General features: G+C 34.7%; 1 long non-coding RNA gene across 6 annotated transcripts in view; it reads right to left on the bottom strand.

The window, feature by feature from the left end:
• Positions 1-27,175, bottom strand: part of LOC103514293 — a 62,037-nt gene that overhangs the window by 8,079 nt on the left and 26,783 nt on the right. For 5 of the 6 annotated variants that reach the window (XR_003392910.1, XR_003392911.1, XR_003392907.1 and 2 more), the window contains exon 5: positions 25,462-25,596. This is a non-coding gene — a long non-coding RNA (uncharacterized LOC103514293). Of the gene's footprint in view, positions 1-15,342; positions 15,635-25,461; positions 25,597-27,175 lie in introns of those variants that run through there. The other variant, XR_003392908.1, reaches the window with a different exon arrangement.

Here is a 27,175-nt window from a genome sequence, read left to right as displayed (position 1 = left end):
GACGACTATATTCTATCCTAAACAAACAAAAATCAGACCGTATTTCCCTATTATTCCTCCCACGCTTCATCTCAATTAGGGAAAGAAGGTACCTCAAGAAGGTTTTGCTTTTATCCGTCAATATCGGATGAAAGTGTCTAGATTGTCACTTTTTCTCCTTTTCCTCTAAAGAGTAGAAAACTGGACGACTATATTCTATCCTAAACAAACAAAAATCAGACCGTATTTCCTTATTATTCCTCCCACGCTTCATCTCAATTACTATAATGTACCTATTCCAGTTTTACCCTTTTTTTCTTCTATTTCTTCATCTGTCCTTCATCCGATGAAACGTTTTCCCGCTTTTCTTACCTATTATACGTTTTTCTTACCTACCTATTATACTGAAGACATTTCGGAATGTTCATAAGGAAACTCAAGTATTGAAAATTTCCAGTACAAAAGACATCTTATCTTTACTGATTTACTCTTTGATTTATTGAGGAAATTCCTTTGCTTTTCCAATACATACTTTTCCTGCCACGGAGTAGAAGGTTCAGCTCATTTACGCCTTGAAAACCTAATAAAAACACCTTTTTTTACACAAAGGTGCATAAGAGGTTAGGAGGATTAAGGATAAGTACCTACCTACATATCTGATGTCTTTAATATACCCTCCTTTTGTATATTCGGTTCCTTCCTACGCCCGTTTCCTCTAATATAGGCAATATCCTGAGCGAATTCTTAAAGTTCCTTAGCGATGATTTGAAACAGAATTCCTTCCTACGCCCGTTTCCTCTAATATAGGCAATATCCTGAGCGAATTCTTACAGTTCCTTAGCGATGATTTGAAACAGAATTAATATGGAACATACCGTCTGGCACGTCTCCCATTGTTTTGTTAATTCCTTCCTACGCCCGTTTCCTCTAATATAGGCAATATCCTGAGCGAATTCTTACAGTTCCTTAGCGATGATTTGAAACAGAATTAATGGAACATACCGTCTGGCACGTCTCCCATTGTTTTCTTACTTTAGTTTTTTCTCTTCAGAAATTTTACTTGAGTAGGTATTTTAATAACGTAAACAACTTTTCCGCCATTTATAGTTGAAGCCCTCAGGAGTTGACTTTTTTCTCTGACGCTCTTGTTTTTAATATCAGAAATTCCACACACCTTGAGCTTTTGCAGAAAAGAAAAAAAAAATGTAATGCTGAAGGTACGTGTAGGTGATATATTATCCACTCGTATCTATTCATGCAGAAAGTTATGAGTGGAATTTCCTGACTTTTTTCTGTGCGTTTTTTCATGTCATTGCTTGGAAGATCATCATTAAATTTAATCCAAGTCAATCTTTATTCATGTTAAAAGTACTTCTTCGGTGAGAAATTTTCACGTCGTTAAAGGTTAGGCGCGTTGTATACCTACCTATCATTATTATTCACCGTGAAACAACTCAACAAAAAATAGGTTTAAATAAAGTGAAGAGATAAAATATTGAAAAGTTATGTTTTACCTACTTTAAAAAAAAAATAGGTATATATCATGGTAATAAAAACTTTTTGATGGCCTTTTGTAGGATAAAATAATAGCCTACTACCTACCTAAATAAATTCATTTGACAAGTAGGTAATAGGGCCTTGAATAAAAAACGCTTAAGAGATTCTCGTAAGCACAATAAAAAATATCTTACCAACCTATATTATTTATTACCTATTAGAAACTTTGTTACCAATGAATGGATATTGTCAGGTTGGGTACTTCCTTTAGCAAATAAATAATAAATCGAGGAAGTAAAAATGAATCTAAGGGAAAGAATAACTCGTAAAATACATATAAATAAGAAATAAATAAGTATAGGTACCTATAACAAAGGAGTTGCACTAAATCGACGGACTTAATAGGCACTTTAGGAACTTCAATTTCCGATTGAAGTACTCAGATTGTATAGGGTTAGAAAACTCTTTGAAATACAAAGGAAAATTTCTGAAGTGTCCGATTGAAGTACTCAGATTGTATAGGGTTAGAAAACTCTTTGAAATACAAAGGAAAATTTCTGAAGTGAAACTTAGGTTTTCCCTTTAAAGCACAAAAAATCTATGCAAATTGGATATTTGCTAAAATACCTACCTAACTTAATATTCATTATGGTACTCTAGCTAGGTAAATGAGAAATAAATCTTAATCGAACTATTACGGTAGGCATTACCTACACAATATGAAGTTTTGTACCTACCAGAAAGTCATAAAGGAAAATATGTTTTCGCGGATGGTGGCCGTAGATTTCAGAGTAAGTAACCAGGCCAAAACTAAAATCTTATATTATAAGAACGAGATCCATTCACAACACCAGAAGATACCTCAGCCCATTTCACTTTATTCAGAAAGTTGTCAACGGTGATGAAGATAAAAGAACGAAAAAAGTTTACACTTTTATGTTTGAAAAAATAAAAAGTAAATACTCCAAAGGATTGTAAAAATGGAACTTAAAATATAGAAGTATATATTTTTACGTCCGTTATGACTAGCGCTTGCTAGTAGGTACTTGTAACTTCGAGGTTTTCTGGATCTTTTCACTTGCCTAAGAAAATTGATAATTTGTATGAATGCCGTGAAACTATTTGAGTATGCAATATGCTTTACAAGAAATATTGGTGGAGATGTCAATGTTACAAAATAATGTTCTTTCTACCTAATTTACCTACTGTGGTCTTAATAGGCACTTTAGGAACTTCAATTTTCGACCTATATTATTTATTACCTAACTTAATATTCATAATGGTACTCTAGCTCTATAGGTAAATGAGAAATAAATCTTAATCGAACTATTACGGTAGGCATTACCTACAAAATATGAAGTTTTGTACCAGAAAGTCATAAAGGAAAAAAATATGTTTTCGCGGATGGTGGCCGTAGATTTCAGAGTAAGTAATCAGGCCAAAACTAAAATTTTTACATAATAATCTAACAGCAGGCTGAAACAGTCAAAGCCTACAACTTTTTTATACTTATTCTAAAGTATACAAGTTGCAATTTCACACTTTATGTACCTACTTATGGAAAAGAGTCCTGAGAGAGCAATGAAGGAAGAACAACTGGAGTTAAATGTGTGCCGGAATTCAAATGAAAACAAACATTTTCAAACAATAAACTTGGAAAGATGTGTGAAACTTCTACTGGTACCTACTCTAGCTAGGTAAAAGAGAAATAAATCTTAATCGAACTATTACGGTAGGCATTACCTACACAATATGAAGTTTTGTACCAGAAAGTCATAAAGGAAAATATGTTTTCACGGATGGTGGCCGTAGATTTCAGAGTAAGTAACCAGGCCAAAACTAAATTTTTTACATAATAATCTAACAGCAGGCTGATACAGTCAAAGCCTACAACTTTTTTATACCTATTCTAAAGTATACAAGTTGCAATTTCACACTTTATGTACCTACTTACGCAAAAGAGTCCTGAGAGAGCAATGAAGGAAGAATAACTGGAGCTAAATGTGTGCCGGAATTCAAATGAAAACAAACATTTTCAAACAATAAACTTGGAAAGATGTGTGAAACTTTCTCAAGTATTGAAAATTTCCAGTACAAAAGACATCTTATCTTTACTGATTTACTCTTTGATTTATTGAGGAAATTCCTTTGCTTTTCCTATACATACTTTTCCTGCCACGGAGTAGAAGGTTCAGCTCATTTACGCCTTGAAAACCTAATAAAAACACCTTTTTTACACAAAGGTGCATAAGAGGTTAGGAGGATTAAGGATAAGTACCTACCTATGTGAAACTTTAACGCCAAGAAAAGCTGGGTAGAGCTTAATGGAATTCTATATTTTATGACAAAAATAATGGGTTATGAGTGCATAAACTTGGCCCATTTATAACCTACCTAGTTAGTATAGTTACCTACTTATCAAAGAAATAAGGAAGCATTGATACTCTCAGCAAAATTATCATAATGCGATTACCGAGATAATATGTACATATGACTGTGAAGTCCAAATCTCAAGATCCCAAAAGAGGTAAACTTTAAAGACTATGTCACTCCTGGTTTGGTGACCAAAATCTGTGTGCGTGGGTATCAGGCTTAGATTATAAATCAGTGAACAAATAGAATTTATAATTTGAGACCATAGTAGAATAAACATTAAAACCAATTCCTTTTGCATCTAAAGACAAATCATGAGAAAAATCTAGGCAAAAACAACAATGATCATGGTGTATTCAAGTAAAAACAAAGACAAGAAGAGTAAACAATATATGAGAGCAAAAACAATGGAAACAATAATACATAGGATTATGAATACATAGTTAGTTCTATATGTATATATATATATATTACTTCATATAAGTCTTGCATTTCTGCTCACAGTGTTCACCATCTAAATGCAATTCCTGAAAACAATCAGCGCTGAACAGCATCCATATTTTATTTTTTCAAGCAGGAATTTCATTACATTGCGGTAACTGCTACGTGATTTGTAATAAGTTGAGAGAAAAATCTGTGTTTACTTAGCTCCGCCTGCTCACAGTGTTCACCATCTAAATGCAATTCCTGAAAACAATCAGCGCTGAACAGCATCCATATTTTATTTTTTCAAGCAGGAATTCCATTACATTGCGGTAGCTGCTACGTGATTTGTAATAAGTTGAGAGAAAAATCTGTGTTTACTTAGCTCCTAACACGAGTAAGAAAAATGCTGCGAGATTTATTACTCTCCATTACAAGTTATAAGTAAGGAAAATACTAAAAAACTGATAAAGAGTCATCATACCACCACGATCTCAATAAGAAAAATGCTGCGAGATTTATTACTCTCCATTACAAGTTATAAGTAAGGAAAATACTAAAAAACTGATAAAGAGTCATCATACCACTGGAGTCCGTTCAAAAAAATCTGATGGTAGCAATGTCGTAAATTACCTATACCAACATCGTCATTAGTGAATATACCTACGTAACAAAAGTTCCAAAGGTACCCATTACTACCTAGGAGTCCGTTCAAAAAAATCTGATGGTAGCAATGTCGTAAATTACCTATACCAACATCGTCATTAGTGAATATACCTACGTAACAAAAATTCCAAAGGTACCCATCACTACCTGAATCGAAAGGACTACTTTCTGACAAATGAAACGAAATTATCTTAGAAATATACACAGTAGGTAATTTGAATAATAGACATAAAAAAAACTTTGAACTTAGCGTAAAGCACAATAGTTAGGGGAATATTATTATCCTGAACACTTCTATTTCTAAGAAGGTGAACTGATGTGTAGACTTATCTTACTCTTCTAGTTTTACTACTATCAAGTTATGATTCCATTCTAAAAACTTCTCTCCATTAAGGATAAGGAAGCAACTGATATTTTGCCGTTGGGCATTGGTACGGTTCAAGGGTGCATAGATTCAATAGGTATGAAAGTACAGAGGGTGCAAAAGGTATGAAAGCAGACATCCAATTGTTCAAATGACTGGGTTAATTTATTTTTCCTTTGAAATACTCGGACTTTTCTACAATGAATTTTCTAGGCTTTTTCAAAGGAAAATAGGCTCCTGAATCTTTCAGGATTCTAATATTTCTAATCCCCAGTGAAACATGGAAAATAACTGAATCATTAACACGACCTTGATTGGTTGATTAATTATACATCGGGTAAACAAAACCCTTCTCTGCCCTGGCCTATCAATACAGTAATTATGACTGATTGCTGTGGCGAAGCCTCCCTAATAAGCCTTTGCGGAATATAAATTGCTCAACACAGGTAGACCACAGAAAGCAATTAGGTAGGCAATCTTCTGTTTGTTCTACTTTCTGTGAAAGGCGACTCAGGCCTTATATTTTAAGCATCTCGTAAGGGCTTTTGAGGAAAAAAAGGGAAGTAAAATCAAAAGCCGCAATAACTACATTCCTCAATAATTGTTGTTGGTTGTTCTAATTAACTCTGGAAGGAAATGGCAGGAACAACACAAATAATTGTATGGTAAGGCAATGCTTTAGGTACATAACATTGTATACGTACTGTTGTTGTTTTTGTAGCAATAACTACATTCCTCAATAATTGTTGTTGGTTGTTCTAATTAACTCTGGAAGGAAACGGCAGGAACAACACAAATAATTGTATGGGAAGGCAATGCTTTAGGCTTAGATATGTACATAACATTGTATACGTACTGTTGTTGTTTTTGTAGTTTTTTTACTTTCATGTTTTTTTTTTAATGCAATAACGAAAATTTATGAATTAATGAGTAGATATTTTATGATATGTAATTAAAATACTAAAGTCATACATCTGCTGATAATTATGGAATTAATATTATTAAGTTAGGTACCTATTAACAATTTGCTATTGATTTCAGTATGGATGTTATATCCATCTTCTCTAAAACTACTTATAATAATAGTGTTGAGGACAGCATTGGAATTACCTAATTACTAATTATAGGTAGTGGAAATAATTACCTACAATTAATAACTATAGGTACCTAGCTGACTTAAGTTAGGTACCTATTAACAATTTGCTATTGATTTCAGTATGGATGTTATATCCATCTTCTCTAAAACTACTTATAATAATAATAGTGTTGAGGACAGCATTGGAATTACCTAATTACTAATTATAGGTAGTAGAAATAATTACCTACAATTATTAACTAGGTACCTAGCTGGTACTACATTCCTCAATAATTGTTGTTGGTTGTTCTAATTAACTCTGGAAGGAAACGGCAGGAACAACACAAATAATTGTATGGTAAGGCAATGCTTTAGGTACCTACATAACATTGTATAGGTACGTACTGTTGTTGTTTTTGTAGACTACATTCCTCAATAATTGTTGTTGGTTGTTCTAATTAACTCTGGAAGGAAACGGCAGGAACAACACAAATAATTGTATGGTAAGGCTTAGATATGTACATAACATTGTATACGTACTGTTGTTGTTTTTGTAGTTTTTTTTCCTACTGAAAATGGCTTCAGAAACTTTGAGCTTTTGTATTTATTTTTCTGTGTCATTTTTGAGCAATAGGCGTCATTGTCTTGTTTATTCCTACTCGACCTTACCTTTTTGACCGTCCCTTATTAGTTATAGTTGAGGAAAAGGCTAAATGTCAACAAAGGCCAGAAAAGTTCACGTCCAACCTGATGATCAAACAAAATTTATTCCTAAAATAAATATTTTACTTTGAGATTAATAAAAATTTCAAAATCTAACGTAACTAAAAGTTTGTCATTTTTTCCTCCCTCTCTCTCTCTCTCTCCTTGCTTCCCTTCCTCTCGAAATATTTTACTTTGAGATTAATAAAAATTTCAAAATCTAACGTAACTAAAAGTTTGTCATTTTTTCCTCCCTCTCTCTCTCTCTCTCTCTCCTTGCTTCCCTTCCTCTCACTCCCTCTCTCTAAAAAAGTTATGACAGTAATGTAAAATATTCGCCTCGTAAAATAAATATGTCACTAACTTGGTAATTACTCTGGGGGTCCAAAGTTTCAGATGTATCATCTAAAAATACCATTTTTCTTTTAATTTATACATACATATTATTATGATAAAATATTCGCCTCGTAAAATAAATATGTCACTAACTTGGTAATTACTCTGGGGGTCCAAAGTTTCAGATGTATCATCTAAAAATACCTTTTTTTTAAATTTATACATACATATTATTATGACTAAAAAAGTTATGACAGTAATGTAAAATATTCGCCTCGTAAAATAAATATGTCACTAACTTGGTAATTACTCTGGGGGTCCAAAGTTTTAGATGTATCATCTAAAAATACCTTTTTTTAAAAATTTATACATACATATTATTATGACCCTCAAAGCTGAACATGTATTGCACCATTGCAGCATGTGGCGCAATTTATAATTTTTTCAAGCAAAGCGAAATTTTCACGTTTTGTCAGTTTTCCATTGTAGCATGTGGTGCAATTTATAATTTTTTCAAGCAAAGCGAAATTTTCATGTGAAATTTTCACATTTTTTCAGTTTTCCCCCCATTCAGGCGAATTTCGCCTGATTTCCTGTCTATTGGTAGGTAATCCGATCTGAGCTCGTGATAGTTACTAGTGAAACATCCTTTAATCGCCTAAATGGGTAATGGGTACTTGTACACAACAAGATAAGATTCTAAACAACAAGTTAGAACAATCGTAAAAACTTGTTCTTGTTTTATTTCTTTACTATCATTTTATTGTTATTATGCAATCCTTTGTTTTTTCTTTTTTCTTCATCTTCTTTTTTCTCATAAAAAATTAAACGAATTTGCACAAAAAAAATTTAGATCAAAAGTTGCCTCTGAGCTATCCAGAAAAGTTAATTTAAAAAAGCTATTTTATTAAGAAAGCTATTTCTCATTCATCTACTTAATTTGAGCTTTAGCATTCTTCTCTCAAGATCAGAGTTCCTTCTTCCCTTTCTGCATTTCTTCAATTTTCTGGAGTCTTCCTGTCCTAAGCGTTTAGCTCTTCAAAGTTGGTGGGAAAAATATTTTGGCTGCTGCCATTACCCCGAGGACTTTCTCTCAATGCACAATCCTGCTCAGAGAACTGAAAATCCAGATAATATTGGCGGAGATATTCCTCGCTTGAAAGTGATTGCATTTGATGAGGAAAAAAGTTAAGCTCAGGAGATTCCGTTTCATCCCCCAGTTTATTATTTCTTCAATTTTCTGGAGTCTTCCTGTCCTAAGCGTTTAGCTCTCCAAAGTTGGGAGGAAAAAATATTTTGGCTGCTGCCATTACCTTGAGGACTTTCTCTCAATGCGCAATCCTGCTCAGAGAACTGAAAATCCAGATAATATTGGCGGAGATATTCCTCGCTTGAAAGTTATTGCATTTGATGAGGAAAAAAGTTAAGATTACGTTTCATCCCCCATTTTATACTACTACCACTGTGCTATAAGTATGAACAATAAACATCATACAGCTTGGAACTATCATTAGAGGAAAACATTGGGGATAATCTTGAAACGGAAAATGCGTGGATATGGAAATCTCTGAAATAAATTTCAAACATGAGTATAAAATGGTGTAAAAGAATGAAACTTTACGAATATAGGATAAGTATGAACAATAAACATCATACAGCTTGGAACTATCATTAGAGGAAAACATTGGGGATAATCTTGAAACGGAAAATGCGTGGATGTGGAAATCTCTGAAATAAATTTCAAACATGAGTATAAAATGGTGTAAAAGAATGAAACTTTACGAATATAATAGTGATCCCTACTTGAGTACCTGGTTCTTGGGAACAAATGGGAAATGAGTCGTTGCTAATTAGTAATTACTATGTCATTATATGACATCTATCTATTTTCTACGCAGATAATCTGAACTACTAATAGGTATAATAATATTTGAAAAAAAAACCTGATACGACTGCACACATCTATGTTGATGAAAAGTGACGCGATCCTTATCTAAATTTATTGTGAAATTTCCAGTTCGGTAACCACGAGAGAACTATAAAACTAATGTAGGTATTAATCACTTTATGGAAACACGTCCCACCATCGGGCGAGAAATAAAAACAAACACCAACTATAATAATAACCATTAGCCAACTCCTGACTAAAATTAACTCCTGAAACCTCAACATCAAGACTTGGGAGTCAAAAGTTCGACCCAAGTTTCGTTGTGTGTGAACGAAACTTTCTTCAAGGGAGGCAAAACTTGGAAGAGCCTGCGGTGAGAAAGTTGTAAACTTGAGTAATTAACTTTACCGAGTACAAGGAAAGGAATATAATTAATTAGAAAGCTGTAAAATACACATAAATAAGAAATAAATAAGTATAGGTACCTATAACAAAGGAGTTGCACTAAATCCACGGGCATAGGCACTTTAGGAACTTCAATATCCGATTGAAGTACTCAGATTACGTCTTTAACCATGGAATCTTATTTCCGACCCTAGGGAGCTTTCATGTTTAATGCACATTAGACTTGGGATTTTGCTTTCTTTCTTACCACCTTCAAACAATTCTTGAAGCACCACATTATACAGAGGAAAGGCTAAGGAGTTTAAAGTTTATATTTACGGGCTGTCAGGAGTATAAATAGTTGGACCTAAGAAAATCCCTCGTCAAATGGGTGATATATGTGGGTAGGCCCATAAAGCTGAATTGATGGCACAGAAGTACAGGGGAAATTAAAAATCTAAAATACCTACCCATGTTTAACACTCCTTTAACAACCATGTGCTCATCAGATCTCCTTAATAACATTTTTATAGACCTATATCTACTCATTTTCTGTTTGAAAAATCGAACTAAACTTTTTTATATGTCTCTACCTAGCTGTGAAACACTCATCTAAATGACACCTATTTTTCACAGCTCACAAATTAATGTTCATACTTCATATAGGAAAGCGTTCACATCATTAGAGTCATAGGTAGGAGGTATGCAACCACGTGCTCATCAGATCTCCTTAATAACATTTTTATAGACCTATCTACTCATTTTCTGTTTGAAAAATCGAACTAAACTTTTTTCTTATTTCTCTACCTAGCTGTGAAACACTCATCTAAATGACACCTATTTTTCACAGCTCACAAATTAATGTTCATATTTCATATAGGAAAACGTTCACATCATTAGAGTCATAGGTAGGAGGTATCTACGGAAAAGTCGCAGCATTTGAATAAATTATGCTGCATGCTGACATTTAATATATCCGTACAAGCAGAAGCAGCGAGCATCCGGTGCTGAATTTCATTCCATCTGCTGATAACATGTTCGTATTATTTCTATTTTTCAAATTTTAGATATTAAATTTCCCATTCATACATCACATGTGTCATCATGATTATTATAATCAGATCTTTTTTCTATTTTCACCTGATAATCTGAGATTCTGAGATACTATTGGAACACGAAAGGATATTATGTACAATGGTACATCTTTAGGAACTACCTACGACCATGAATATCAATACACACAGGGAGGGAGACGATGGGATAGAAAACAACAAAGTTCAAAGAAAGATACAGATAAATACCCTCATTTCCTTATCTATTGATTAAATATGTCCAATCAAATGGATTGATGGAACAATTATGTCAACTATGCAAACAGCTATCTCCTAATTAGTTTTATTTGAGCTTTCATTTCAATATAACTATTGTTGGAAACACTTCTATTTAGTTATCTTATATCTGCATCCTTTTAGTCGAAACACTCCAACTGAGATTCTGAGATACTAGTGGAACACGAAAGGATATGTACAATGGTACATCTTTAGGAACTACCTACGACCATGAATATCAATACAAACATTTCTGAAATAAACCCACTTGAAACCTACGCCACGTTCTTTATTCACAAGAATCTTACTCCTGCTTTCCAATTCAAAATGAAGATGGAATACTGATCTATTTCAAACGGAGTGTCCTGGCACTTCACAAGAATCTTACTCCTGCTTTCCAATTCAAAATGAAGATGGAATACTGATCTATTTCAAACGGAGTGTCCTGGCACGCTAACGTTATTAGGTCCCCTCCCTGTGTTCAATGACATTTGTTTTAGATTCAATTTGTCCTTCAATTTCTTTTTCCGTTCTCTTCAATTGCAGTTAATTGAATTGGAGCTACACGCTGAGGTGCATTGGATTTCCAGACTTCATGCTATTTGCACTTAATAAGAAACCTTGGCCATTTCAGTCATGCCACAAGTAAGTGGGAATAATTTCATGCCAGAAGTAAGTGGGAATTTTTTATTTGTATTTATTAAAGTGTTCTAACAAGTAAGTGGTAATAATTTCATGCCAGAAGTAAGTGGGCTAACGTTATTAGGTCCCCTCCCTGTGTTCAATGACATTTGTTTTAGATTCAATTTGTCCTTCAATTTCTTTTTCCGTTCTCTTCAATTGCAGTTAATTGAATTGGAGCTACACGCTGAGGTGCATTGGATTTCCAGACTTCATGCTATTTGCACTTAATAAGTAACCTTGGCCATTTCAGTCATGCCACAAGTATTAAGTGGGAATAATTTCATGCCACAAGTAAGTGGGAATAATTTCATGCCACAAGTGAGTGGCAATAATGAGAGTTGAACTTTTTTCAAGGAACCCATTGAAAATATTGGAGCTACACGCTGAGGTGCATTGGATTTCCAGACTTCATGCTATTTGCACTTAATAAGAAACCTTGGCCATTTCAGTCATGCCATAAGTAAGTGGGAATAATTTCATACCAGAAGTAAGTTTGAATAATTTCACGCCACAAGTGAGTGGCAATAATGAGAGTTGAACTTTTTTCAAGGAACCCATTGAAAAACAGGTAAATGGTAGAGGATTTTGTTAAATATCCCACACAGGGGCCCACAAATCACACCTTCGCACACATTGATCGCTCTCTCTCCAGAACACCTGGTTCCTTGTTCTAGATGTGCGGTAAGAGAGGATTTTGACAAAATCTAATTCAATCTCGAGTTATGATCAATTTTCGGTGCCGAATCACGGGCAATCTGCTCCTTTTTCAATAACACTCTTCTCACTAACGTTCAATATGTTTGTTTGTTCGTTAGGAGAATGTAGTCCTTTCTATATTATTACTTTTTAGCTTTTAGGCCTTCGTATATTGTGTTATCATTGCTGCTTATTGCTCTTGTGAGCTGGATCCTCCGAAGATTTTCTTTTTTAAATATTTATTTTCGTGTCAATAACGTTCTAACTCATAAAAATCTCAACCCTTCCACCTCTTTGTATCCGTTAATCCCTTTCCTTCCAATATCTTTACTTCTCTTTATCTTTTCCTTTCTATCTTTCTGTGCCTTTTTTAATCCGTTCACCTCTTCCCTTCCCTTCCATTCTCTTTTGTTGCTTTCTTCATCCACATCCCTTTCCTTCCAATATCTTCACCTAGTAGGTACTTCTCTTCATCTCTTCCTTTCTTTATTTCTTCCTTCCTTCGTATGTTTCTCTGTCCTTTGCAATCCATTCGCCTCTCTCCTTCCCTTTCATTTTCTTTTGTTTACTACCTAGTTACCTACTGAAACCTGAAATTCGAGCTGTCTTTTTGTGTTTTCCGATAAAATTTTCACAACAATTTGACAATAATGCTTTTGAATTTATAATTAGTTAACTGGATAGGTAGAGTTATTTTTTAATACATAAAGGTACAGGTGATTTCTCAGACCTACCATACCATTAGTAGAATAAACGTTTCAGTGTGGGATATATTCCATAGCAATTAATTATTACATTTATTACCTAAGTATATTGTACATCTCAAAATATCAAACATACATAGGTTTTGCCTGTTTACTTGCTGAACAATCAATCGATTTCATATTGTTAATGTAAATATTTAGATTCTCATATCAAATTAGCAATATACGTTTAACAGAAGACGAACCCTTGATCTTGTGCATAATGAAATTTGCTGATAAGCGCTGACCTTACAGACATGAATGTAGCCGATGAACTGATAAGAACCGCATCATCACCGTTCTGCCAATGTTATCTGATGTCTGATGTAAGAATTCAAGCACAACATTGAAATTCAAGCACAGCGTTGAAATTCGAAACTCATGATGGTGGTTTAATAGAAAATAGTTCATTTATTGATAGAAGACATCTTGTTGAAGAAATCTTGATATTATAGTGGTACCTAACTAGTTGGTGTTTTGGATATACGAGTAGATGCATCAGTTCTGTCCTCTGCCCATCTTTTATGGGAGGGAAAAAATCAATTTTCAAGTGCTTATTACTCTGATCTATAGAAAACTAAGTAGATTCGGCTGTAAAAAGGTAGAGTTGTATGGTCAAGAAATACCTATAGGCAGAAGTATGGAAAAAAGAGAAATTGAGAAAGAGGAAAAGAGAAAGGAAGGGAGATAGAAAGAGAGAGAGAGCGGAAGGTAGGGAGGGAAAGAGAGAGAGAGAGAGAAAAATGAGAATGAAAGGTACATAGAAAGTGAGGGTGAGACAGTGAAAGTAGGGAGAAAGAAAAAGAGAGAATGAAGAAATACCTATAGGCAGAAGTATGGAAAAAAGAGAAATTGAGAAAGAGGAAAAGAGAAAGGAAGGGAGATAGAAAGAGAGAGAGAGAGCGGAAGGTAGGAAGGGAAAGAGAGAGAGAGAGAAAAAATGAGAATGAAAGGTACATAGAAAGTGAGAGTGAGACAGTGAAAGTAGGGAGAAAGAAAAAGAGAGAATGAGAGTAAACGAAAAGGAGGGAGAGAAAGAAATAAAGAATGAGAGTGAGAGAAAGAGAACACGAGAAAAAAAGTGTGAGAGAGAGAACCAATTACTAATTACGGGTATTTCATATCGAATGATAACTGCATCTGATCTCATGACAAATTTATAGGGAGGTATTTGTACGTACAAAGTGACTCTTGGAAAATTTGTTGGGACGCACGAAATAACTTCTTGAACCACAGCACGAATTAAAGTCACAAGAGTCTTCTTGTTAAGTTTTGGCAGCGGTACTTACCAAGTTACCTATACGTACAAAAAAACCATAATATTCTACCTGAACCACAGCAAGCTCACAAGTCACAAGAGACTTCTTGTTAAGTTTTGGCAGCGGTACTTACCAAGTTACCTATACGTACAAAAAAAACCATAATATTTATTCTACCTACTTTCATATTACAAAGTCAGGGTGACCTAAAACGGACATATCCTATTTTCCTCACCTAGCTGGTAATTTATTTCATATTTAAGGTGATTTGTATGATCACATCCTTCCACTATTTGATGACGGGTTTAATCGACCGGAACCCAATTACTAATTACGGGTATTTCATATCGAATGATAACTGCATCTGATCTCATGACAAATTTATAGGGAGGTATTTGTACGTACAAAATGACTCTTGGAAAATTTGTTGGGACGCACGAAATAACTTCTGAAACCACAGCACGAATTAAAGTCACAAGCTCACAAGTCACAAGAGACTTCTTGTTAAGTTTTGGCAGCGGTACTTACCAAGTTACCTATACGTACAAAAAAACCATAATATTCTACCTACTTTCTTATTACCTGATGGTAAAAGTTACCTCATTCTTAATGAAATAAAAATATGCATCTCAAATATTAATGCCACCTTTCCTTTTCTTTCCAAGCGCTAAAAAAATGGAAGCTTCCTGAAATGAAAACTTTGTCTTTTCAATTTGTAAAGTTCTCACGATTTGCATCTCAGAGCTTTGGAAACAAGTTGAATTCCGTGTCTGACTGCCTGCACTTTGCATTAAAATATTTAGCGCACACAATAAATTGTTACAAAACTAAAACAATAAAAAAATTCCAGAGCTTTGGAGTTATGGATCTATCATGCATGTATTGAATTTGAATGAAAAAACTCTAAAGAGAGAATGAGAGTGAACGAAAAGGAGGGAGAGAAAGAAATAAAGAATGAGAGTGAGAGAAAGAGAACACAAGAGAAAAAGTGTGTGAGAGAGAGAGAGAGTGACAGTACAGTGGGGATTCAAATCAGGTAATCTCACACCTGTCAGGTCTGATTTTGGAAAGGTCACTGTAAAGGGCACCAAAAGGATAATACCTCCACCTGGTACAGTCGAACATGTATGCAAGAGAATTCAAAGGAGAGACGCACTTTCCTCTTTTCCACAGCCACAGAGGAGATCCTATTATCAGGAGAGTTTCTTTTAGAGGTCCCATTTTTTAGCGGTCAAAACTGGAATCATAAAAAAATTATCTTACATAGAGGTAAAAAAAAGTTAATTTTAGTTCAGTTACAGTTATGGAGCTAATTTTTTCTCCCACCCGGGGATTTTCAATCAGAAAATAAAGGGGGACAGAGCATCTTGTCTCATACATCCTGGTTCGACTTTAAATATCTGCTTGAATGATGAGTTGTCTGTCTCCTACATACGCACCTACCTATAAGAGTACCATACAATATACATAGAGCATAGAGCTGTCTCCTCTCAATATAACATTTGAGTAGCCTCCTCCGTCTCAGTGTTATTATACGTCCTCATTCAAATTCTGATTGCGTATTCAACAAATCCCGTTCCCATTGACATATTCGACATTGACTGAACATTTTAACAAGATATTGGGAACATTGGAAACCGAGCTATGGACTGAGTACACTTGTGAATGAGTCAGACTGCAAAAGGTTTTGCATAAATTTAGCAAGAAAGTCATACGGTCATACCTGTCCGATTTGTGTAAACTGCTATAAAGGATAATTTTCATATTTGATTTGAGAAAAAAAAAAAAATAGAAGCCAAAATCAACCACAAAGCAGACCAATAAAAATGCTGTGCTACTCAGAGATGTGAGAGCAGCTTCACCACAAGTAATTCAAGATTCATAAATAATGGACTGAGATAGGTACTTGGATTTGGTGATAGCTAGAGTCTGGTTACTAGAAAACACGTGATGCACTAACTCGCAATGTAGAAAACAGAACTACAGCCTTCAGCAAAGACAAGTTTGAAATATTAAATTTTATCTACTCAATAACAAGAACGACACTCAAGGCAATAGATAGAGAGAGAAAAGAAAATGGGGGTAAAAAGAAAAGGAGAAGAGAGGAAGAGAGTAGACTGGGGCAGAATGATAGGGAAGGGGAGATAGAGAGAGAAGGAGAGGACAGATAGAGAAAGAAAGAGAAAAGCGGGAGAGCGAAAGAGAGAGATATAAATGGGGCAGAAGTAGAAAGAGAGTAATGAAGAGAGGAGAGGGAGAAAGAGAAACAGCGAGAGGAAGAAGGAGATAGAAAGATAAAAGAAATAAAAAGAGAAGAGAGGGAAAGATGAGAAAAGAAAGAGAGACATTGAGGAGAGAGAGAGAGAGAGACGAGGAGAAAAGGTAAAGATATGAGAAGGATTTCCAAGGCAAAGATTTGTACCAGAAAGTCATAAAGGAAAATATGTTTTCGCGGATGGTGGCCGTAGATTTCAGAGTCAGTAACCAGGCCAAAACTAAATTTTTTACATAATAATCTAACAGCAGGCTGAAACAGTCAAAGCCTACATCTTTTTTATACTTACCTATTCTAAAGTATACAAGTTGCAATTTCACACTTTATGTACCTACTTACAGAAAAGAGTCCTGAGAGAGCAATGAAGGAAGAACAACTGAAGCTAAATGTGTGCCGGAATTCAAATGAAAACAAACATTTGCTGAAACAGTCAAAGCCTACAACTTTTTTATACCTATTCTAAAGTATACAAGTTGCAATTTCACACTTTATGTACCTACTTACGCAAGAGTCCTGAGAGAGCAATGAAGTAAGAACAACTGGAGCTAAATGTGTGCCGGAATTCAAATGAAAACAAACATTTTCAAACAATAAACTTGGAAAGATGTGTGAAACTTCAACGCCAAGAAAAGCTGGGTAGAGCTTAATGGAATTCTATATTTTATGACAAAAATAATGGGTTATGAGTGCATAAACTTGGCCCATTTATAACCTACCTAGTTAGTATAGTTACCTACTTATCAAAGAAATAAGGAAGCGTTGATACTCTCAGCAAAATTATCATAATGCGATTACCGAGATAATATGTACATATTATGACTGTGAAGTCCAGATCTCAAGATCCCAAAAGAGGAAAACTTTAAAGACTATGTCACTCCTGGTTTGGTGACCAAAATCTGTGTGGGTGGGTATCAGGCTTAGATTATAAATAATGGGTTATGAGTGCATAAACTTGGCCCATTTATAACCTACCTAGTTAGTATAGTTACCTACTTATCAAAGAAATAAGGAAGCATTGATACTCTCAGCAAAATTATCATAATGCGATTACCGAGATAATATGTACATATGACTGTGAAGTCCAGATCTCAAGATCCCAAAAGAGGTACTCAAATTGTAAGTAGGTACCCTAAAGTGTATATAACATTATTATTCAATGTTGGCACACTCTAATAAATATAAATAAAAAAAAAATAAAATCTTCTATTTCTTCATCTGTCCTTCATCCGATGAAACGTTTTCCCGCTTTTCTTACCTATTATACGTTTTTCTTACCTACCTATCATACTGAAGACAGTGTCAATAACGTTCTAACTCATAAAAATCTCAACCGTTCCACCTCTTTGTATCCGTTAATCCCTTTCCTTCCAATATCTTTACTTCTATTCATCTTTTCCTTTCTATCTTTCTGTGCCTTTTTTAATCCGTTCACCTCTTCCCTTCCCTTCTCCCATAAAGCTGAATTGATGGCACAGAAGTACAGGGGAAATTAAAAATCTAAAATACCTACCCATGTTTAACACTCCTTTAACAACCACGTGCTCATCAGATCTCCTTAACAACATTTTTATAGACCTATCTACTCATTTTCTGTTTGAAAAATCGAACTAAACTTTTTTTTTATGACCTCAGATTTGGATTTTTCCCAACTTTTTACATAGGAATCGACCATTTATTTATAATTTTTACCCATTTGCAACTGCTCCATTTCGAGTGTAGGTTTCATTTAGCAACATTTCTTATCACACACTTATACCTATACCTATGTACCCACCTACATACTTACCTACCTACCTATACTCGTAGCTATGTACCTACCTATACTCAGGTTATACGTAGGTAGCCCTTTAGAATTGCCAATGATTGCACGATGCTGCATCGGAAACACGATTTGCATCTCAGAGCTTTGGAAACAAGTTGAATTCCGTGTCTGACTGCCTGCACTTTGCATTAAAATATTTAGCGCACACAATTGTTACAAAACTAAAACAATAAAAAAATTCCAGAGCTTTGGAGTTATGGATCTATCATGTATTGAATGAAGAAAACTCTAAGAAAGTACAGGAAAAAGAAAATTTCTTGCACGTACCTAGGTGGGTACCTACGTTATCCCTAACTTTTTTAATAGGTAGGAAGTATAGTTATGTTAATAAAGTTAATGAATTTATAATAGTGTATTTTTTTATTTCTCGTATAATAAACAAATTGTAGATTATACTGGAAACAATTCTGGGGTTTTAAAAATGTCAAGTAGACCACACTCAGAAAGTACAAGAAAAAGAAAATTTCTTGCACGTAGGTGGGTACGTTATCCCTAACTTTTTTAATAGGTAGGAAGTATATGTTAATAAAGTTAATGAATTTATAATAGTGTATTTTTTATTTCTCGTATAATAAACAAATTGTAGATTATACTGGAAACAATTCTGGGGTTTTAAAAATGTCGAAGTAGACCACACTTTGAGGTATCAACCCTCAACCAATTTGTGACTGTAAAAAAAGTTTGGTGACGACATTCTTTTCGCCACTCACAGAAATTAAATTTTTTAATGATTTTATATCACGCGATTTCCTCATCAAATTACCAACACTGTTTATAATGTTTATGTAAGACTGCTACACATTAAAAGCATAAAACCCTAAATTAGTAATCAGCCATATCTAATTAGCTATGAAAGAGTTGTTGCGAGTAAAAAAAAAAAACATTCCAAATGACATGTTTTCTGTCAAACTAAACTAATGGCTTTAGCTTTTTATAAAAAACTTATACATAATTATCAGGCGTGCTGTAACGTGCGCGACCGTCAAGAGTTCGAAGTGAGGCCCGGTTATAATTACGAAAACTGAAATGTGAAAGAGTGGAGAGTTTATAGGACTAATAACAATAGGTTGACGCTTTTACAACAAAGGAAACTTCTTCCAATATTAAGGCCTCAGTAATGACTACAAGATACAAAATTATGCTGGGCTTTTATGACTACAAAAAAAATGTCCAAAATTTTGGACACTGGGCCTTTAGAGGATATTAAGGCCTCAGTGAAAAGTTCATAGGGACCTTTGCATTAATAAAACATTTTATGAAACGGGGTGTTTCACAATTTTCACATGTGAAACTGTATTGTAAAGATAAAGCTTTACAATGTAATAACTTTCGTAGCAATAAAAAAACTGCTATAAATTATTTTATTATTTTACTGATCTGTGTCATAGAATTCCCCTTACACATTCCGTAGTAGACTTTCGTAGCAATAAAAAAACTGCTATAAATTATTTTATTATTTTACTGATCTGTGTCATAGAATTCCCCTTACACATTCCGTAGAAACGGGGTGTTTCACAATTTTCACATGTGAAACTGTATTGTAAAGATAAAGCTTTACAATGTAATAACTTTCGTAGCAATAAAAAACTGCTATAATTAATTTTATTATTTTACTGATCTGTGTCATTTGTCATAGCATTCCCCTTACACATTCCGTAGTATTGACTAAATCAGCATTGTTAGAGACACAAAGTCACTTTCCTAACTTCAACAGAAGAAGAGATTAATTGGTTGGGTGGAAGAGCTCACTGCGTGAGAATCCTTCCATTAAGCCTTCGGGAAAAATCCATGCTTGTTTGTGAAGGCTGCCTCCATTAAATGTCAGACTACCGAGTCATTCTAAGAAAAACGTCCCAGTAATTTCTAAGATTAAATTTAGCTCACTTAAAGTTAAGTAGCTCTGGAACAATCAACAGGGGTAGGCCCGGATATGACGGTCTTTAACCATGGAATCTTATTTCCGACCCTAAGGGAGCTTTCATGTTTGATGCACATTAGACTTGGGATTTTGCTTTCTACCTTACCACCTTCAAACAATTCTTGAAGCACCACATTAAACAGAGGAAATTTCGGAGTTTTGACCTCAGATTTGGATTTTTCCCAACTTTTTACATAGGAATCGACCATTTATTTATAATTTTTACAGGTATACCTGTTGGAATTAGAAGTAGTGCCTACAACCTAATACTCAGTGCTTCACGTATTGCTATGCAACATTCAACACACGTAGGTAATTCCTTCACAATAATCACAATAGAAGGTTACCTTATTCCCCGGATGGTTACGGATTTCAGGACCACACTTTTTGAGCATTTTATTCAAGCTGATTTTCCACACACTTTGTTGACAAAAAGTAATAACTGCCAAAACAAAATCTCATTCAAATTCTGGAGGAACACTCCAGGCCTTGTGTTACCACGAAAGAAAATTTTCGGGAACATTTTTGTCCTCCGACGTGACACAAACTTCAAACACGTATCGAAGAAAACTATATACTAAACTGTATGACGAAATGTCATGCTCTATACACTGAATGAGCGAATTTTAGTCTTTTGTAACAGCCTGCACCCCGCACTATACATGTTATTCTGGGATAAGAGGGAGTCATGTTCAACATGGTGGTATAGCAAAGGTCCCGAAATTTATCTCTCAAGCGGCATGACAGTTAGAAAGTATACCTTGAGACAGATTAATAGTTCTTTCAGACAAATTAACTCCGTTCAGACAAATGACCTTCAGACCGATTACAGACCTTCAAAGATTGCAGACCTTCAGAGCGATTTAAAGGTTCAGTTTAAATTTTCTTAGATTTGAATGGCGATTTAAGCGGTAATTTTCCAACAGAAACTTCCAGTTCCCGATGACATACTCCAAGATAAACAAAGCTACACTCTATCATCCTCAAATTTCATAACAAAAGAAACTTTCTTTTCTCTGAATTGATAAGAATTGAACCCCAAACAAATAGATACCTAGGGATTATGGATAGAATTATGGACACCAACGACTGTACAGTTCCCCTAAATGACACGGTTGAGGAGAGAGGGATGTACGAGCAGGCATTAATGGTGGGCATTCCAGGATGTGGATGACGGTTAATACAGAGCCACATTGACAGAATGTAAGAAAATGGATTAATCTTTTCCGCTGGAGAAATTGGACAATTCCCATGTAAGTACACAAAATGAAGATCTAAAACTAAATTATAAAGAAACCGATTTCGCAGAATAAATAAATTTACTTTGTTCTACTCGTATAAGTTCTTTTGTATTCAATTAAAACTTGAAATTAATTTTAAGCTTAAACCCCGTCTTAGCGAATCGAAAAGGGCCCAAAGGGGGATTTGTAAAAGCTTATACCGATACCTAGTCCATGGACTAACCGAACTATGAAACGCGTTCCATATAACATCCTAGTCTACCTAATAGGATTCCTGTAATTGAAGGTATTTTCAGTTTCATCCAGAATTCTATTGGATGGTTTAAGCAAGATGTAACTATTTCATTCTAAAGGAAAAAGAGGGAGGGAGACGATGGGATAGAAAACAACGAAGTTCAAAGAAAGATACAGATAAATACCCTCATTTCCTTATCTATTGATTAAATATGTCCAATCAACTGGATTGATGGAACAATTATGTCAACTATGCAAACAGCTACCTCCTAATTTGTTTTATTTGAGCTTTCATTTCAATATAACTATTGTTGGAAACACTTCTACTTAGTTATCTATCTGCATCCACTTAGTCGAAACACTCCAAAGATATCTATTTCATTGCAGATATTTTCTTAATGTTAATTCTTCCTTAATGTTTATAAGTAGGTACAAATAAATATACCCATCCTTTGAATCTTTCACACTTTAAATTCCCACAAAATACTAAGAGACAAACATTGGGCAAATGGGATGAGAATATTATCCTACTGGGGGACTCCGTACTCAGAATCATAAGTATTAAATGAACACTAGAGTAACTTTAATGAACACAAGAGTCACACCCTGTATACAAAAGAAATAATAAAGATTTCCTATGGCGACATGGGGTGCATTTAGATTGATCTCATGTCTCAGCTCAAATGATGCACAGGTACATTTAGCGATGCACAGGTATTAATTTAGTGATTCATAGTGATTCATACAAGAGCTTACAATACGTTCACATGTGCATTGGGCATTCAGGATGCCAAACAAATTAACATGGATAAACAGATATACTGACAATAAGCAAAAGAACACCATAATGGTACTAGCAGGTTGCCCGTGCTTCACCGAGAGAGAGAGAAAGAGAACACAAGAGAAAAAGAGTGTGTGCTCTCTCTCTCACACACACATGTGTGTGTGAGAGAGAGAGAGTGACAGTACAGTGGGGATTAGGTATATTCAAATCAGGTAAACTCACAACTGTCAGGTCTGATTTTGGAAAGGTCACTGTAAAGGGCACCAAAAAGATAAAACCTAGTACAGTCGAACATGTATGCAAGAGAATTCAAAGGAGAGTCACTCTTTTCTCTTTTCCACAGAGGTTCTTCTAGAGATCATATTTTGAGGAAAGTTTCTTCTAGATTTAGAGGTCCTATTTTTTTAAAGTACATTTTAAATAGAGATAAATCAGAATCTTGAACCTCAGACAAGTGGTTTTTAGCAGTTTAAACTTGGAACTTTCAACACACATACTCTTCCATAGAGGACCAAAAAATAATAATATTGTTCATATGATTCAGAGGTCCGAGGATTTTCTGATTTTGATCTGTCCACATTTTAATGTTCTGTCAAATTTTCATGGGCGTAGGCCATACCATACATAGAGGTAAAACCAACACGGAGTTTAGGTAATAAAGGGACCAAGCACTGTGCCTCTCACATCCCAGTTCGACTGTAGATATCTACTTGAATGATGAGTTGTCTGTCTCCTACATACATATAAGAGTACCATACAATATACATAGAGCTGTCTCCTCACAATATAACATTTGAGTAGCCCCCTCCGTCTCAGTGTTATTATACGTCCTCATTCAAATTCTGATTGCGTATTCAACAAATCCCGTTCCCATTGACATATTCGACATTGACTGAACATTTTAACAAGACATTGGGAACATTGACTGAACATTTTAACAAGACATTGGGAACATTGACTGAACATTTTAATAAGACATTGGGAACATTGACTGAACATTTTAACAAGACATTGGGAACGTTGACTGAACATTTTAACAAGACATTCGGAACATTGACTGAACATTTTAACAAGACATTGGGAACATTGGGAACCGAGTTATGGACCGAGCACCTCTATACCTAGGTACAATTGTAAATGAGTCAGATTGCAAAAAGTTTTGCATAAAGTTAGCAAGAAAGTCATACGGTAATACCTGTCCGATTTGTGTAAAGGATACAAAATTTTCATAAAAATTCCCCGAGTTCGATTACCAGAGGAATTGAAATTTTTTGGCTCTGTGGTTGGAATTCAATCAGACAACGAAGTAGTTTGTTCAAAGGATTAGCGACCAAAGAAGACAATGACATTACCAGCACAGAGTCTATAAAAAAGAGTAAATCAAAAGCAGACCAATAAAAATTCTGTGCTTCCAAAAGAGATGTGAAGAGGAGCTTCACCACAAATAATTCAAGATTCATAAATAAAATATGCATAGGTATACCTATTACCTGGTCTACTGTGAGATACTTGGATTTGGTGAGAGCTAGTAGAGTCTAGTTACTAGAATACGTGATGTACTAGCTCACAATATAGAAAGCTAGAAAACAGAGCTTACAGCCTTCAGCAAAGACAAGTTTTAAATATTAAAATCTACTCAATAACAAGAACGATACTCAAGGCAATAGAAAGAAAAGACAGAGAGAGAGAGAAGAAAATGGAAGTAAAAAGAGAAATGAGAAGAGAGGGAGAGAGGAAAAGAGAGAAAGGGAAAAATAAAACTGAGAGAAAGGAAGAGAACAAGAGAGAGAGAGCAAAATGGGGCAGAAATAGAGAAGGGGAGAGAGAGAGAGAAAGAGAGGACAGATAGATAAAGAATCAGGTTTTTGCTGACGAAAAAAAAAGTCCCTGTGGTATCTATCACTGTGTAATTTGTGTTTGATAGAGAGCTTAAATTGGTTAGTTTGCACATAAACAGTGGGCACTTATGGCAACCAACAAAGTCTAAGAGTATTGTTATGTTAAACGAAATAGTGGCACATAAATGGTTTCTTCTGATTAAAATTGATCCCAAGGCCAAGGTAAACATTTAGCCTTGATAAAGTGAGTATCAAGTGAGATAAAGGCATGTGATGTATCAACTTGATCCCTCAATATCTTCTCCTTCTTTTTGAAGGAGTATATTGCAATAGGGATTAAAAGAAAGGTTGTCAAACGAGAACTGGTATTCCATTTCGAGAGCAAATAATGAAGTGTTTGAATAGTGAATGGGCTAGATTGCTAAAGGATTGTTTGTATTTGTCAAAAAGCCCTAATACACCTTTGCAAATATTTAAGCAGGAACACAGGTAAATACCTACTGTCGGTCGATCCATTTCGCTGATTGGTCAATTTGGAAATTCTAAATTAGACTATTTATTTTATGTTGGTAGATGTTCTTATTCTCTTGAGTACCTTACAGCATGAAATAAATATAAGATTCACATAAAATACCGATATTTTCTCAATAAAAAGTAATAAAATAAGAACTTACCAATATGAAGAACGATATCAGGCTGTAAAAGGTAGAAGCTAGAGCGTCACTGACATAAGCCCTAATACACCTTTGCAAATATTTAAGCAGGAACACAGGTAAATACCTACTGTCGGTCGATCCATTTCGCTGATTGGTCAATTTAGAAATTCTAAATTAGACTATTTATGTTGGTAGATGTTCTTATTCTCCTGAGTACCTTACAGCATGAAATAAATATAAGATTCACATAAAATACCGATATTTTCTCAATAAAAAGTAATAAAATAAGAACTTACCAATATGAAGAACTATATCACGCTGTAAAAGGTAGAAGCTAGAGCGTCACTGACACCGACAATGTCATAAATCTTGTATCAAACCGTCTCATTGTAATAGCCTCGTAAATTCCGCCAACATAATGGCTCTAAAGTCTGGAAAAATAGAAACACATTTTCCAAGATAAAACATATAAATAGAAGAGAGATCATAATATTGCCATCTAAAAATTATAATTTATATCCTGTCGTAATATTTTCATAGTCAAAATGACGATCATGGGAATTAGGGCAGTACTGTTATTGTGAGAACAGGAGCTGAGGAGAGAAACTTGAGAAGAAGAGGAAGAAGAAAATAGAATTTGATATAACTGCACTTATGTAGGTAAGTAGGTTATAATTTATATCCTGTCGTAATATTTTCATAGTCAAAATGACGATCATGGGAATTAGGGCAGTACTGTTATTGTGAGAACAGGAGCTGTGAGGAGAGAAACTTGAGAAGAAGAGGAAGAAGAAAATAGAATTTGATATGACTGCACCTATGTAGGTAAGTAGGTTCCAATTTTTATATTAAAAAATTAGAAAGCTCCGAAATTGAAAGTGACATGATGAGCCCCCAAAAATATGAAACTGAGTCCCTGTCGGTTTTATAATCGTCATAAAGAAGGGCAATAAAAACAAAATGTATAGTAAAGTACATACCTAATATTTATCATGCAATAATAAGCATCACAATTCACATGGAGATATAGGAGGAATGCCAACAAGATAAAAATGTTTATTTGAGTTTTTTTTTTTAGGGCTTTAACATCCAGCCAATGGCATGGTCATTCACCCTCGTTCCGAGTTGGTATTAAATTAGTTTGAAGGCATCAATGCATTTAATTAGGTCAATAGTCAATAGGGACTCTATGCCATCGGGGTCGTCTCCTAGGTTCGGTTGAGGAGCTGGAGCACTATAATATGAAAATTCAATTTGTTCCAATAAGAAGGTACCTAATAGAATATGTAAGCTGCTTACAACGCTGACGCCTTCCAATATTCAATGTCTACCGTGTGACATATACAGGATGTAAATGTCTGAATGTACAATATATTTGAATACTATGTTGTATAGTATACAGGGTGTCAACACACAGGAGGCAGAATTGGAAAAAAAATAGAGGAACTATGCATACGTACAGGACAGAGGCATAGACAAAAACAACACTAACCAACACAATCAACAAGAGCAACGCAATTATCAACAACAATAAAGGCCTAAGAAGTAGTAGGTACCTACTTTCCTGTCTTTCTTTTCTACTTTCCTTTCTATCCGTTCGACACATGATATACACACGTATCTCACAATTCAGCATTTGATTTGAATAGACATTTCCGTCTTCATCTATATAGCTGCCAGGAATGCTACTGGGAGCACTATAATATGAAAATTCAATTTGTTCCAATAAGAAGGTACCTAATAGAATATGTAAGCTGCTTACAACGCTGACGCCTTTCAATATTCAATGTCTACTGTGTGGCATATACAGGATGTAAATGTCTGAATGTACAATATATTTGAATACTATGTTGTATAGTATACAGGGTGTCAACACACAGGAGGAAGAGCAACGCAATTATCAACAACAATAAAGGCCTAAGAAGTAGTAGGTACCTTGTATAGTATACAGGGTGTCAACACACAGGAGGAAGAGCAACGCAATTATCAACAACAATAAAGGCCTAAGAA

This window comes from Diaphorina citri, unplaced genomic scaffold, assembly GCF_000475195.1.
Source record: "Diaphorina citri unplaced genomic scaffold, Diaci psyllid genome assembly version 1.1 scaffold1118, whole genome shotgun sequence".
In the NCBI taxonomy this organism is placed as follows: Eukaryota; Metazoa; Arthropoda; class Insecta; order Hemiptera; family Psyllidae; genus Diaphorina; species Diaphorina citri.
The sequence above is the reverse complement of the archived record's forward strand: the minus strand, read 5'-3'. Positions and strand labels throughout refer to the sequence as shown.